We start from the raw sequence: 15,662 nt of genomic DNA, 5'->3' as shown, positions 1-15,662 counted from the left end.
GTGTCCTGCGTTCTTGGGCGGGGAGTGGGAGCTGAGACCCTGCACGACAAATGGCGCAGCGAGCAGGGTCCCCCGCGTGACACATGGCGTAGTCGGCAGGATACGGTGCTGGCCAAAGCTTTCCGAAGGGCAGTGGAGCAGTGTGTGCGTATGAAAGCTCAGTCTGAGGAAGACCAGGAGGAGCAGCTGCCGGAGAGCTCGACCCCCATGGAGGGGTGGAAAGAAGTGAATGGTTCCCCAACCAGCAGAGGCTGGAGAAAGCGGAGAAAGCGAAGGTTGTTGCCGCCCTGTGGGCTGGGAACTGCTTGCTGAGGCAGCCCGGATGCAGGACTTTTAGTCCCAGGAGGAAACGCTTGCTGAGTCCTCCGTGGGAGATGAGGGTGAGGTCAAAGTCATCCCTCACCTCCAGGACAGCCCTGGCGAATGACTATGGACTATGGGGAATTGCCTTCCATCCCTAATTTATTGGACGCTTGACTGTTTGGGAACATACCACCATGTAGTGGGACTGGTTTGATGTTTGCTTTTGTGTCTTGACTGGCCGCCATTGATAATATGTAAGCACCTTGATGTGAGCCGCTGTTGTTCCAGCACGGTACCCCAAGAGGCCCAGAGAGAGACTGGCAGTGCCCTGAGAGCCCTGGCTGTGCCCAGGAAGTCTGGCTGTGTCCAGAGAGAGTGGCAGTGCCCAGAGAGGCCCTGGCTGTGTCCAGGAAGTCTGGCTGTGTCCAGAGAGAGTGGCAGTGCCCTGAGAGCCCTGGCTGTGTCCAGGAAGTCTGGCTGTGCCCAGAGAGAGTGGCAGTGCCCTGAGAGGCCCTGGCTGTGTCCAGGAAGTCTGGCTGTGCCCAGAGAGAGTGGCAGTGCCCTGAGAAACTCTGGCTGTGCCCGGGGAGACAGGTGGTACCCTAAGAAGCCCAGGATGTCTGGCTGTGCCCAGAAGTACTGTGGTGGTGCCCTGAGAAAACCTGGCTGTGCCTGGGGAGACAGGTGGTACCCTAAGAAGCCCAGGAAGTCTGGCTGTGCCCAGAAGTACTGTGGTGGTGCCCTGAGAAAACCTGGCTGTGCCTGGGGAAACAGGTGGTACCCTAAGAAGCCCAGGAAGTCTGGCTGTGCCCAGAAGTACTGTGGTGGTGCCCTGAGAAACCCTGGCTGTACTCAGAGAGCCTGGCTGTGTCCAGGATATTGCATTCACCTCCAGGCTCCTTGCACAGGGCCCCTCGCGGAAGACGCTTGTCGCGTAGATTGTGAGGCGAGACCCTGTAGGGGTGGAGTGTGGAGACAAAGCCCCAAAAAACAGTTTCCAGGCTCTCGGCCTCACATAGAAAGGTGCTGGCTCGGGTAGTAAATGGCCATCAACTGTGATCAGATGGCCAGCAGCTGTGGCTAGTTGGCCGTCAGCTGTAACCCGTAAGCCATTGGCCACTAATATAACTGCTGTGGCTACGCTAGCAGAAAGGAATGGGGGCTAGCAAGAAGATGGTGGCTGGCAAGCGTGGACTGCTGTTAGGCAGATTATGTAGATCCTGCTTTTTGTGTCTCCAGCCCAGCCGCCAGCGAGAATATATTGGTTTGACTCCCCTATCTATGGCTCCGTGGGTGTTCCTTTTTGGCCTTACCGTGTCCTGCGTTCTTGGGCGGGGAGTGGGAACAGAGACCTCACAGGCCTCCCTACCGGACTCCCTGCACGACACAAGGTGTGGGCAGGGCTGTGCTTTCTTGGAAGACTCCAGGGGAGCACTTTCTGGTCTCTTCCAGCGTCTGCTGGTTCCAGGCGTTCCTCCGTTTGCTGGCTGCAAAATTCCAGCCTCTGCGTCCTCCTTCACATCACCTTCTCCTCTGGGGGTGCTAATCTCTCTCTGCCTTTCTCTATAATGGTGCTTGTCATTGGATTTAGGGCTCACCTGGGTAATCCTGGATGATCTCATCTCACTATCCTGAATTATAGCTGCAAAGACCCCCCCTTTTTTTTCTTCAAATAAGGCCACATTCAGAGGTTCTGGGTGGACATATCTTTTGGAAGGGGCCACGATTCAACCCACTGCTGTCCTCTTTAGCACAATGGTTCTAATATTTTGTTCTGGATATCAACATTTGGTCTAAACTTGAACCAGTTTGAGTTGTATATTGAGTGGTATAAAGACTATGACCAAATCTGATATTCTCATGTGTCTAAGACTACTTACTTTTTCAATACTTCCATATAAAAAAAGGCACCCAATAATTTGCTATACTGGGAGTAGGGGATATATATAGAACAAAAACTTATTAATGACAAGTTTATGCAACCTAGACAAAGAAATAAAAATTTCAAATAGCCTGTGACGCTATAACAATAACAGAAATCTGGCCAGCAAGGACTTGGATTTAATTAAAAACGTTAGAGGAGTGACTGTCTCCACTGAGCCAAGTTTGCTAGAATTGGTGGCCCTGGGTTAGCGACATTTGGATTTCTCCTTCAACTGACAGATGTCTACTAGTCTAAAAAGCTGAAGTTGAGGGCAGAAAGAAAAAGATGTTACAAAGAATGTTCTTCACAGACAACAGTGGCTCATTGTACTTCCTTAGCAGAAAGTCATTAAAATTATGCAAGTATTGGGATGTCCCTATGTTCTCTGATCCTCACTTTAGAGATTGAGCCACTGAGGAATTTTAAGGCCATAGGAGGTATCATTAGAGCCCCAGCCAACATATTTAACTCAGTGTGAAATGTCTATTCTCAGACGATCTGTTGTAAAGTGTAGGGTTGTTTCCATAGCATGAGCAGTCTAGGTGGCCGGATTTCATATTACCTGCAGCCTGTGGACTACTAGGGTCAGAACAGACCCTCTCCCCTTATTCTAGGTCCTCCAAGTCATAGATAATGTCAACCAACCTGATGTGTCCTCCTGTATACGCTGGACCACTGTCCAGTTTCAGAACATCTACTCATCAGTACTCAGCTAGCAGAAGAACCCTAACTTCTCAGATCTCTGTTCCAAGAAGGTGGTATGTACACAACCAGTATGCACTCTCTGAGGGCCATGGAGGTGGCAGCCTGGACCTGGAAAGCAGGGTTCGGCTCTGAGGGCTATGCACTTGGGACTTGCTCTGAGTATCTTTAGTTTGCATCTCCAGTTTCATTCTCCATTCTTCTCCAGCTTCTGTAGGCCCTGAAAGGCCGACCTGCAAGGTGGCATCAAGTGTTCCTTTGATCTCTGGCTTCCAGTAGAGTCTAGCCAATGCAGGTTTTCCAAGAGATGGAAAAAAGTGAGATTGGAGCATTTTATTCATGTCACTTCAGGGGCACCTGGACAGGCCTCAGTGCCTCAACCCCAAGTTCTCAGCTCCTGCCTGGCAACCACTTCCACCCTGCCCTCTTTGTGTGTGGGTTCTGGTAACCTTCGGCCTAGCGGTAATAATGAAGTCCTTCCAGCCTTACTCATTCTAGGGTATTGGATCCTCTCTCAAGTCTTACTTTCCCCCTGCCTACAGCCTTGTCAGCATCCCTTTATGCAAGTCTTCTGAAACCTTCCTGTGGTGAATTTGCCATCTGTTTCCCATAGGGACCTTGACTGATGTGACTCTCATTTATAAAAATTAAAAAATAATGCCCATCTCCTGGTGTCTTCAGGATTAAATGTAATAATACATAAAAAGAACTCAGCATAATGAGCACATAGTTATATGTTCACTAAATGATAGCTCAAGATGTATTTCAGAGTAGAGCAGATATTTAACAGCAATTCAAATCAATTCAATCCAGTCTTCCTAATATTTATTTAGTCCCCGCTAGATGCAAGGAAGAGAGCTAGCCATTTTCTACAAATTGCATTAGCAAAATTCATCACAGGCTTGTTCTTCAGAGAACTCACAACAAGCAGCTTCATTTCCCTCTCTCTTTCCCCATCACATTCAATCATCATTTGACAAATATTTATTGAGGGCTTACAGTCTTCTAGGTCCAACCTAAATAATACTTGGAGATAAAATTTTTAACAAAATAGAGACACCTCTGCTTTTAGAGAGTGAACAGTCTCGTGAGAGGAGAGAGGCATCAATCATGAAATCACAACAGTGGGTGTGTTTTACAAACTGATCATAAGGGTTCCGAAGGAAGAAAACTTGTTTCAGTAATGTATAAAACCTGGCCTGAACCCAGGTCAGGGAATGCTTTGCAGATGATATTGGCTGAGATAAAAGGATAAGTAGGACTAAATCAGGCAAAGAGCAGGTAGAGAAGAGTGTTCCACTCAGAAAAAAAAACTCCATATGTAAAGGCCCCGTGGAGCGAGGGGGCACAATTCATCCAGACTAGAAAGAGTGAAGCAATTGCTGGTGTTGCAATATGGGCGATGACACTTGACAGGTAGACGGGGGCCAGATGGCCCAGGCTCTGTAGGCCAGGTTAACAGTTTGGTTTTTATTGAAAACAAACATGGAAACAAGCAAAGTTATTGGAATATTTTAAACAGGGGGGTTTCGTGATCATTTCGAGGTTTGAAAACATCACTTTGGCTGTAACAAAGAGAATAGGGTAGACATAAGAAAACCAGTTCGGAGGCTTTTTCCATAGTCTGGGTGAAAGATAATAGCTTGGGCTGGAGTGGTAACAGAACTGAAGAAAACTGGATCAATCCAAGATACATTAAGACAAAATGAACAAGAAAGTTGGAGGTGGGTTATATAGAGAAAATGAAGGAGGGGAGTATCAGAGAAGAAGCCTATTTCTGTCTGGTTGGTCATGTCATCATTCAAGAGATGAAATATTGGATGAAGATTTTGTTTGGTGTGGATGTTGAGTGATATTGGGTCTGGTGAATAATGTTGATAATGGGACAGGCTATGCATGTGTGGAAGACCATGAGTTTGACATGCCTTTTGAGACATCTAGATGAAGAAGTCAAGAAGAAATGGAAGTGACAACACCAAATGCTGCTGAGGAAGTGGAGCAACTCTCACACATTGCTGGTGGGAATGCAAAATGGTACTGTCACTCTGGAAGGCAGTTTGGTGGTTTCTTACAAAACTAAACACAATCCATCTATCACGCTCCTTGGTATTTACTCAAAGGAGTTGAAAACTTATCCAGTCAAAAATCTGCAGAAGGATGTTTATAGCAGCTACCAAAACTTGGAAGCAACCATGATGTGCTTTAGTAGGCGAATGATTAAACAAACTGTGTTACTTCCAGACAATGGAATATTATTCAGCACTAAAAAGAAGAGTTATCAAACCATGGAAAGACACGGAAGAAACTTGATGTATATTATTAGATGAGAAATGCCAATCTGAAATCCTACATTTATATGTGATTCTAACTATATGGCATACTGGAAAAGGCAAAACTATGGAGACAATAGAGAGATCAGTGTTTGCCAGGGGTGGGTAATGGGAGGGCTAAATAGGCAGAGCACAGAAAACTTTTAGGGCAGTGAGAGTATTTCGTATAATACTATAGTGATGAATACATGTCATTATATATTTGGTCCAAACCCACAGGATGTACACCAAGAGTGAACTGTAATGTAATCGATGGACTTCGAGCAATGGTATGTCAATATACGTTCATCCTTGGTAACAAATGCACCCCTCTGGTGAGTGATGTTGATAACGGGATAGGCTATACATGTGTGGGGCAGGGGGTAGATGGGAAATCTCTAAACCTTCCCCTCAATTTTGTTGTGGACCAAAAATTTGCTCTAAAAAAAGTTGTTTTTTTTTTCTTTTTTAAATAAAGCAATAGGATAAAAAGGTTGGGAGCTCCAAGGGGAGATCTGAGATTAGAGTTTAGTAACCGTTAGAAAACAGATGGTAATTAAAGTCATGGGCTGGCCTTGGAAGAACACTTATTGAGAGGGTCCATGAAGAACTCCAGAGAGGTACAAGGCAAAACAGGAGATTGTGTTACAAGAAAAAGTGAGCAGCTGACAATGTGTAATGTTCCTGAGAAGTCAAGAGGAGAACTGAAAAATGTCTGCTGAATTTAGCAACATAGACATCATCAGTGACCCTGACAAGAGTTCTTTTTATGGTCAAATGAAGGTCAAAGATAACTTGCAGTAGGGTGAGGAAATGGAGGAAGTTTTTATACTCATTGACACTTTTCTCATCTTCTCAAAAGATTTGACTGTGAAATGGTAACTGGAGAAGAGTACAGGGTGTGAAGTGAAAAATTTTGTTTGTAATTCTTTTAAGTCGTGAGGGATTTGAACGTATGAGGTGTGATTGAAAAATATGGTGAATGTTTAACTAAAAAATTATTACACAAAAGACACATTGCCATTAATCCCCCTCAAAATACTCTCCCTCACTCTGAACACTCTTATCTCATTGTTCTTGCCACTTTCTGAAGCAGTTCTGGAAGTCCTCTTTCGTGAGTGTCTTTAGCTGCGCTGCCCTCACTGCCTCAATGTCCTGAATCATTTTGACTTTGGGGAAGAGTCAGAAGTCACACGGTGCCAGCTCGGGTGAATAGGGTGGATGAGGGCACACCTCATCCACAAATAAAAACCATAATGTTTTTATTTGACAGAGATTGCCATATAACAGAAGCAATGTGTGACACGGAGCCTTTCCATTGTGGTCACAAGATTCAGTGAATGCTGCTGCCGAGAGCCATCCAACAGAAAGACAGGGATCTTCAATACGGGAAGTGGCGCATCAAACCTTAGTCAGGTGTGAGCTATGGTTAAGAGAAGGTGTGTTTTAAAGTAGGCTGTAAATCATCCTCCACATCATGACAACACTCCGTGTTGTCATTGTGTGTCCTCATCCACCTTATTCACCGTATCTGGTACCATGCAACTTCTGACACTTCCCCAAAGTGAAAATGACCATAAAAGTAAAGTTTTGACTCAATTCAGGATGTAGAGGCAGCCAGGACAGCTCAACTAAAGACACTCACGAAAGAGGACTTCCAGAACTTCTTCAGAAAGTGTCAAGAAGGATGGGATAAGTGAGTTCAAAGCGAGCGGGAGTATTTTGAGGGGCATTAAAGCTATGTGTCTTTTACTGTAATAATTTTTTTAATATAAACATTCACCATGTTTTTTGATCATACTTCATTTTTAATTGGTAATGAGACACATCCATTTGAGAGGAAGTGGTTGCATATGCAAGAAGGAGACAGGCAAACAGTGGTGGAGGTTTGCTGAGAAGGCAAATACAGGGCTTCAAAGCTCAGATGCAGGATTGGTATTAGGAGTAGGAAAGGAGGAGTGGACGGGGAAGGATGTAGTTAGATTTCTATGCAGGCAAGAGAAATTTAAAAAGCTCCTACTTGAAGCTTTAATCAGTGAAGTTGGAGGTGAGAGGCTGGAGGTTTGAGAACAGGAGAGAAAACTGATTGGAGAAATGTCCAACAGAATTGAGGGCAAAGGATGGCTTTATTAATTGATGGTGAGCCCCATGTATCCAGTTGGTGTGACTTTCTCTAGTAGTGCCCAGTAGAGAGAGCAGATAGGTGAGTTTTTCCAGGTGGAGGTAATGAAGAGACAGGAAGGCAAGGAGTTGAGAGACTTGCCAAGAATGTCACTGAAATGAAGCCTCATGAGATCTATGCTGGAAAAGGCTGGAGCAAAGAAGGTATTGGATTAGGAAAAAGTAAAGAATGACTAGCAAACTTGAGATCATCCCCTCACTTATTCTGTGAACATTTACACAATTACCTTGGAGAGAATTTATTCTGCCTTCCTCCTGGTTCCTGAGGCATTCAAGTACAGATCATCCCTCACCTAATACAACAGTTATTTGTATTTATGATACTCAATAATTATTTATTGAACCTACCATGTGCTGTCAAAAAATAAAACAAAGACCATCAGAACCATATTTAAATATAATAATAGTAATAATAATAATAATAATAATAATAATAATAATGCTGAGTTTATTTACTTGCCAGGCAAGGGAAAACATCAGTGAATACAGTCACTGACGTGTTTTCTGGGAGGAGAAAACTCAGGGTTTTTAAGAATGAGAAAAAATAGGTTTCGTGGTGGCTATGCTAATTAAGAGTGGACAACGTGCACCCTGGATAGGATGGTTTAGAAAAAGTCTCATTGTTCACTGGTGAAAAGAGTCTTCAGTGAGTTCCAGTGTGGGTCCCTTCCACTGGTTAGAGCCAGTTGAGGTGAAGCAGCTTTCCGTTTTGGTTATCTCCTCAGCAAGTGCTGCCCAAAGTGGAAGTACTTTCTTGTCACCATGTTCTATGCCCTGGGGAAGCAAGACCAGTTCCTGTCCCCTTGGAGCTGAGAACCCAGTGTAGAGGGCAGAAAAGTAATTGGGCAGGTACAGGGCTGTGTAATAAGTAGATGACAGAGGCAGTCCAGGGACAGTGGGGGCTCAGAGGAGGGTAGCTGACCCAGCCCTGGGGAGCTAGCCTTGGAGAGGAAACCTGCCTGGTGTCCAAGAATTACCCAGGACAAGTGAGCTTGCAGAGAGCAGGGGACTGTTTCAGGGGTGAATTGAAGCAGCAGCTGGCCCAGCCTTGAGGCAGGAGAGCACTGGGCCTCACACGTGACCTGACTTGGAGGTCCTGGAAGCCAGACAGGCTAAGAGCATGGATTCCAGAGTCAGCTTGTCGAAGTGTTTTTTTAATTTTTATTAAATTTATTGAGGTGACAATTGTTAGTAAATTTACATAGATTTCAGGTGTACAATTCTGTATTACATCGTCTATAAATCCCATTGTGTGTTCACCACCCAGAGTCAGTTCTCCTTCCATCACCAGCTTGTCGAAGTTTTAACCTGCTTATTAGCTGTGTGGCCTTGGGAGAGCTACATAACTTCTCTAAACTACAGTTTCCTCATTTGTCACGGGGGAATCATTGCTACAATTAATCATGAGGGCAATTGGGACCAAATGAGATAATTTGTTTAAAAGCATGATGCTAGGTGTGTCACTCAACAACATCAGCTGTTATTATTACTCAGAGTCAAGAAGAGAAAGAAGGAATTTTGTGAAAACATTTGGTTCCACCTTTTTGTTTCACAAATGAGGAAGCTGAGTCCAAAGAGATTAAGCGATATTCTTAAGTGAGGTGGCTTCTAGCAGAGCCGGTCCTGGAATCTGGATGTTCTCCTTCTCTGCCTCATCTGATGATAAACAAGCAAATGTTTGTTTAGTGCCTGGGTTCCAATCCCCACTCTGTTGCTTGTGACTATATGGCTTTAGGCACAAGAGGAAACCTGTCTAAGCTTTGGTTTCATCTGCTGTAAGAGGGGCCAAAGCCCTCAGGAGGCTTTGGGGCCTACTGACTAGATGAGTACCTACAAACCCAATTCATTCTGATCCTTCTTATACATGCAAGCTCATATGTAGTCAAGGCCCTGAAGCCTCTGCCCTGATTCCTTCCTTTCCAAGTAGGGATTAACCTAGGTGACAGGCAGCGAGGACAAATGGAAGAAACCCAGCCTATGGTGGTTTCATTATGCCTTCCTTCTGGCCTATCCTCTTGTTTCCTGACATGACGAAGGCGTCATGTGGAAGACAGGACGCAGGTGAGCACCCAGGCTGATGGTGAGATGGTCAAGCTTTCCCTGTGAATCCTTTGGTTCCGGGCCATGGCCTTGGAGAGTTTGGCCAAGTCACTAGGTACAAATTCATCCTCGCAGAGTGAGCTGTCAGAGGACATGAGTGGGACAGCTGAAGAATGTGGAGCTGGGGCTGAAATGTGGGGCTTGGTGACATGTGGTAGTGGTCGTCCTGCTCGAATTGGGTTGTTTTTTCTCCCAGACAATGGGGAGCCACGAGAGGTTTGGGAGTGAGGGAATAATAAGATCTGAGTGCGTCTCCGCATTAAGGGCGGAGACAAAGGGACAGAGGCTGGCAAGAAGGAAAAAGATGGGAGAGCTGATTCGGAAGGAGCACAAAGCTGGCCTGATTGGACGTGGGCCTGGGTATGTGGCACAGCCAAGATTATGGGTCTGTGTGATCAGACAGTGGCAATATCGTCCTGCCCAAATACGTCCTCAGAGTTTCGAATTTATTCCATATGCTGTCTGAAGTGTGGGGCCTCTGAGTAGATCAGTACCTACGTACCCAATTCATTATAATTCTACTTACAAATCAAAACTCCGATGAAGTCAAGACCCTGGTAGAAAAGGAGCCCCTACCCCAATTCCTTACTTCTAAAGATATGGGCTCCTACTGGCCTTTATGGCTCCCACCCAGAGCATCACGGAGCCTCCCATTTGGCGTCTTTTCCTCCACTTTCTCTCCACTTCAATCTACCCTCAGTTTTACCTCTAAGGAAAACAGAATCCTGGAACACGTCATTTGTCAAAACTTTGATGGCCCTCTGCCTCCATGGTGCTTCTAAAACTATATCTGGTGAAAAGCCAGTTTTAAAAAGTATTTCCAATGCATCATGGGTTATTGTTTTTATAAAATGTAATAAAAATGAATTGCTTGAAAAATGAAATAAGAAAGATATAAATACAGGTCCCAATTTTTAATTATTAGATTCAATATATATACATTTATTCAGTCCAATTACTATAGCTTTTTACTCTCAATTTCTGCATTTATTGTGGACAGGTCACAAATACTGCAGACCAGACCCCACCTGGAGTAGCAGTCGCTCTCAGGACACCCTTCAGACTCCGTGCTCTCATGTTCATCCCTTCGTAGTCTCAGCTAATTTACTCTCCAGGCTCACTATTATACCTCATTGAAACTCTCATGTTTCCAACCTAGTTTACTCAGTGTTGCTCAAACTCACCTTCAGCTTTCTTGTGGTTCTTTGCATTCTCCCTAACCCCAGAATGTTGTATCCTGGCTTCCAAGCCTCCATACCTTTCTAAATCCCAGCAACAATAGCAGCAGCAGCAGCTGGAGTCTGAGCATCTTCAAAATGCCAGGCACTGTGCTTTTATTCATGTTTTCACTGAGTCTGTGTAACAGGTAAAGTACTAATGTTTGTAATTATTTGCGTCTTGCATAAATAAGAGCAGATCTAGTGTTATCCCTATGATAACAATCGTGGGCAGAGGAATGGTCACCTCTCAGGGCCAGTAAGAGCTCAACACTGGATTTTTGCTGGAACCAGGGGGGAAAGCTGAGCTGTGTTGATGAAAAACATCCAGCCTAAGAGAAAGCTTATAAGAGTTTCTTTGAGCCAAACTGACAATTGCCGGGAAGCAAAATCTCAACAGACTGAGACAATGCTTTGCAAATTGGCGGTCTGCAGCTTATTTTATACATAGAATCAAAGGAGGAGGGTTACATGAAATCCATTGGTGATGGATTAAAGGGGTGGGAGAAAGCAAAGCAGGGAAATCTCGGATTGGATAGAAGTAAATTGGAGAGACAGTACTTCTTTCACAAAGGTGGGTACAAGATATGGAGATGTTAATCAAGGGACAAGAACAATAATGAGGGATTCTATACTTTTCTGCTCTGGCCTGGAAAAAAGGATTACTGACATTCCAAGGATGTCATCTTAGGTGCAAAAAGACAATAGACAGGCCCACTTAAAGGCACCGGTTACCTTTATGAAGGAAGCTTTTAGCTAAAGATATGACTTCCCGCCATGGCCCACTTAGTTATGGAATTTGTTATGCTCACGCCATCTTATGTGGTTATTTTCAGTCTTCTGAGCTTGTCAGATTTAATATGGGGCCTCTTTTCCGTCCACAGCTGGTAGAACACAGGTCTGGAAATGCCTGTGGCCATGCATGCTACTTAGAGGGGAGAGATGTCTGAGCGAGATGACACAGAGGAAAGGAAAGCCAACATATGCACAGACAGGACCCTGCCTCTCACCCCAGTTCTAGTCTGCTTTGCTCATTATAGTGGATGCTGTAACATGCCACCTAGTTCCTCACTACAGCGAAGAACCTGCTCTCCAGCTCCTGGGACTATTGCTTTGCAGAAGAGAGCCACCTAGTCCATGGCATGCCCCTTCTCAAGGCAGCCTGCAGCCAGTGACTGGTTGGCATGTGGATATAAGCCCTGTCCCCCTGGCTCCAACTCAGGACAATTCTGAAGGCTTGTCCCAGCTTCAGAGATCCCAGCAGGGCTGGCTGAGCCCTTTGTTGCCACCGAACCATGACTCAACTTCCCCGTCTTCCCCACCCTGCTGCTGCAATAATCAGCCTGTTCCCAGTAGTATCAGCAGGAGTAAGGAAAAAAAATTAATTTTTTAGATAGGAGAATGGACCATTGCAACATGGGGTGGAGCAGTTGGAGGAGAGCAGGAATCATAGAAATAGAACAGGGTGTGGGAAGGACCGGCAAGAAGTCAATGGGTCCAAAGCAAGAGGGGACAAACTTTAAAACCTTGCCACATGAGGAACAGTTAAAGGAACTGAAAGTATTTAGTGGAGAAGTAAAGATTTATGAGAAATATGGCAGCAGCCTTCACATATATAATAGACAATCAAGTAAAAGCTGGATTAAACTCATTCTGCTGGGTCTCCCCTTTTCTGCTTTGACCCCCTACAGTGCATTCTCACATATTTGGATCAGGTCATGTTACTCTCCAGCCTAACATCGCCGAGTGGCTTTTCACCACACTGTGAAGAGACTGAGTGTCTTGCTGTGATGTGCAAGGTCTTTCCTCATCTGGCCCTTGCCTTCCTTCCCAACTTCATCTCTTATGGCTCTTTCCTCATCCACCCTTCTAGACACACTGGCCATCTTCTCGCTATTCCTTGACTGTATCAGCTCATTGCTACCTCAGGGCCTTTGCACCTGCTGCTCTCTTTGCTTTGTCTTCTATATGTTCTTCTATGAGCTCTTCACTTGTCCCATTCCTTTTGTCTTATATCAGAGGTCATTTCCTAAGAAATCTTTTCCTGATTAGTTTCTACCTCAATGCCCTGTTTTATGTTCTTCATAGCAATCTTTGCTCCCTGAAATGGTTTTGTATCTTTGTTTTATTATGTGATTCTGTTTCCTAACTATCTCTTTCACAACGAATGTAAGCCTCATGTGGACAGAGATGTGTGTCTTGTATACAGGCTCAGCCAGCCCTGCCAGGACCTCTGAAGCTGAGATTACCCTTCAGAGTTGTCCTGGGTTGGGGCAAAGAAGCCAGGACTTACATCCCTGTCATAACCTCAGAGTGTGATATGATTTTGGCACAGAGCAGGTGCTCAATAACTATTTGTTGAGTGAAAGAATGGATGAATACAGGTTTAAGAAGTAGCCCTAGAGTTAATGGGTGACAATTCAGAGAGCAGATTTTTTTTGAAGCGCTGTCAGCAGGCTCAGAGCCTCACCATGGAGGCCACTGCCACCTAGCAGGGAACCAGCAGGCTGGTGGCAATGTGGGGATTGGAATCAGACCAGGATCTGAGTCTTGGCTCTGCCACTTCCTGGCTGGCCACAGGCCTGGGACAAGTTCTTTGACCTTCCAAAGCCTTAGTTCCTTCATCAGTAAAGACAGGAGCATGAGTACACCACGTCATTGGGTGCTGCGCTGGTTAACCTTTTCACTGTGTTAATTCATTTCAAGTTTGTTCTCCAAAATGTGTCAAAAATCCACAGAAAATAACTACAATATTTATATTTTTAAGTAATACAGTTAAGGTGCTACATTTTATTAAAATAAATGATTATTTTAAAATGCAAAAATTTCTTATTGTTATTTATTCTTGAAAAGCACAAAAATATAGAAAAATGTACATCTGCTTTCCTAAACTTCCTTTCTGGAACACTGAGCTCGTGGGGGAACGTCGAATGCCACAGTTAGCGGCATGGAAATATCGTTTGACTATAGACGAACGTCGCAGCGAAAATGTTTTAAAGCCAAGTGCTGGACATTGAACAAGTGCTAAATAGGTGTTACCTCTACAGCTTGGCTGTTTAGTTTCTGCTGCTTAAGAGATGACAGGTTCTATCTCCATTACTGGCAAGGGGCCACTGAGGCCACAGGAGCTGGGGACTCACCTAAAAAAGCACTGCTACCGTCCCTCTTTGAACAGCCGCTTGGTACCTCTTTCCCTGTCACACTCACTAGCTACTAACTGCACTCTTGTGTGTGGGGGAGTAAGCAGAAGTGCCCTTGGTTCAGGGGTGGGAGTGGGGAGGTGAGTGATCGTTCAGACTTACTTCTCAACTTCCTGTCTCTGACACAAACCAGAGCTGATCTCCTGGGCGGTGTGAGGAAAAGGTGGTCACTATTTCTTTGCAGGACAGAGCTGTTACAAAATGGGTAATATTGCACACAGTACTCAAAAGCTGCACTATTGTGTGAATTGGAGTGTGTTTTGTGATGAGAGAGGAGGGGAAATATTGTATCCAGCACGGAGCAACTGCGCAATGGGGATGGGTGGAGGCGGGAGGGAGAAATACCATGTGTGGAGGTGCCCGCCTTCCTCTGGTCCAGCATCTCCCTGGCTCTCTGGCTAATCCCCAGGTGATGGGTTTATGCATTTTGACCCTGAGAAGAGCTAGTCACAATCACTCTACATGATGGAGGAGACATAATTGCACAACAGGTGAATACAGGTAGAGGCTATCCATGCCCATGCCCCTTCAGCCCCTTTTTGATGGTAAGGGAATTTTTTCTGCTCAGATAAAAATAACAGTCGACACTACCCATCTAATGGAGGAAACACTTACATAGAATGTACTGGCCATGGTTCTTAAATAATTCATCTGTATCACTTGTGTAATCCCATGAGGTGGCCACAAGTTTTAGCCCCAATTCACAGATGAGTGAAATGTTGCTCAGCAAGGTCAGTAACTTGCAAGACTCAAACCGCCAGTGAGGGACAAGGCCAGGACTCCAAACCAGGATTTCTAGTTTCAGGGTCTCTGCACTTGACCAGCATGTGAAGTGGCTTATTCCTAAAGGGATGGTTTGCCTTGTAGGTACTGGGCTCCCCATCCCGATGGGTGACAGGCCTCAGTAATTAAGCCAGACAGAGGTGACAGGAATCAATTACTAAGCTAGACAGAGGTCTGTTCCTCGTATCTGGTGTGTCCTCTGGGTCAGGCTCAGAGCTGAGCACTTTGCCAAAGTCATCTCATGTCATGCTCATGCCACCTCTGCCAGCTAGAACAATAATCCCACTTATGGATGAATAAACTGGGATTCGGGAGACTGTGTAATGACCGAGGTCTCTAGGCTGGTGAGGGCTGAAGCAGGGAATGTAGCATGCCTGCTCAATCCCAATCTTGAGCTCTTCACCTCTTACCAGGGATGGTTTCCAAGAGATTAAACTTCAGGAGGGCAGAGGTGGACTAGTCAACTGTTACAGTGCTGGCTGATCTGAGATCCCGAGGAACTAAATGTCTGACACATAAAGGGGCAAACTCTTGAACAGAGCTGCTATAACTAGTTGCTAGGCCAAAAATACAAGTCATCACATTTCAGATTTTATAGTTAAGGAAATATTTCTCTTCCAAGGCTTCCTTCCCCCCTTTAACACTCTGCAGCGTTTCCCCTGAAAAGCTGCCAGAGGAACAAAGAGTTAAGTGGACCCTTAAAAGGTCTGCTCTCTCTGCAATGGTATCAGTGTCCCCTTGGGCTATGAAGAGACAGTAACCATTTTTCTTGGTAGTACCAGCACCTGCCCTCATCCAGAGGTCCCCATCTCACAACCCTGGGAACCAGCATCAACACACCAGCCAGGTCCCCGTGACTGAATCCAGTCGTCAGTTTTCAGGTCTCGTATTGCTGGCCCCTTCTACAGCAAAGGAGTCGGGTGTTTTATCTATTTTGTTCAGG

This window comes from Rhinolophus hipposideros (genome assembly GCF_964194185.1).
Source record: "Rhinolophus hipposideros genome assembly, chromosome: 11".
Lineage (NCBI taxonomy): Eukaryota > Metazoa > Chordata > Mammalia > Chiroptera > Rhinolophidae > Rhinolophus > Rhinolophus hipposideros.
This window is presented reverse-complemented; position numbering follows the sequence as displayed.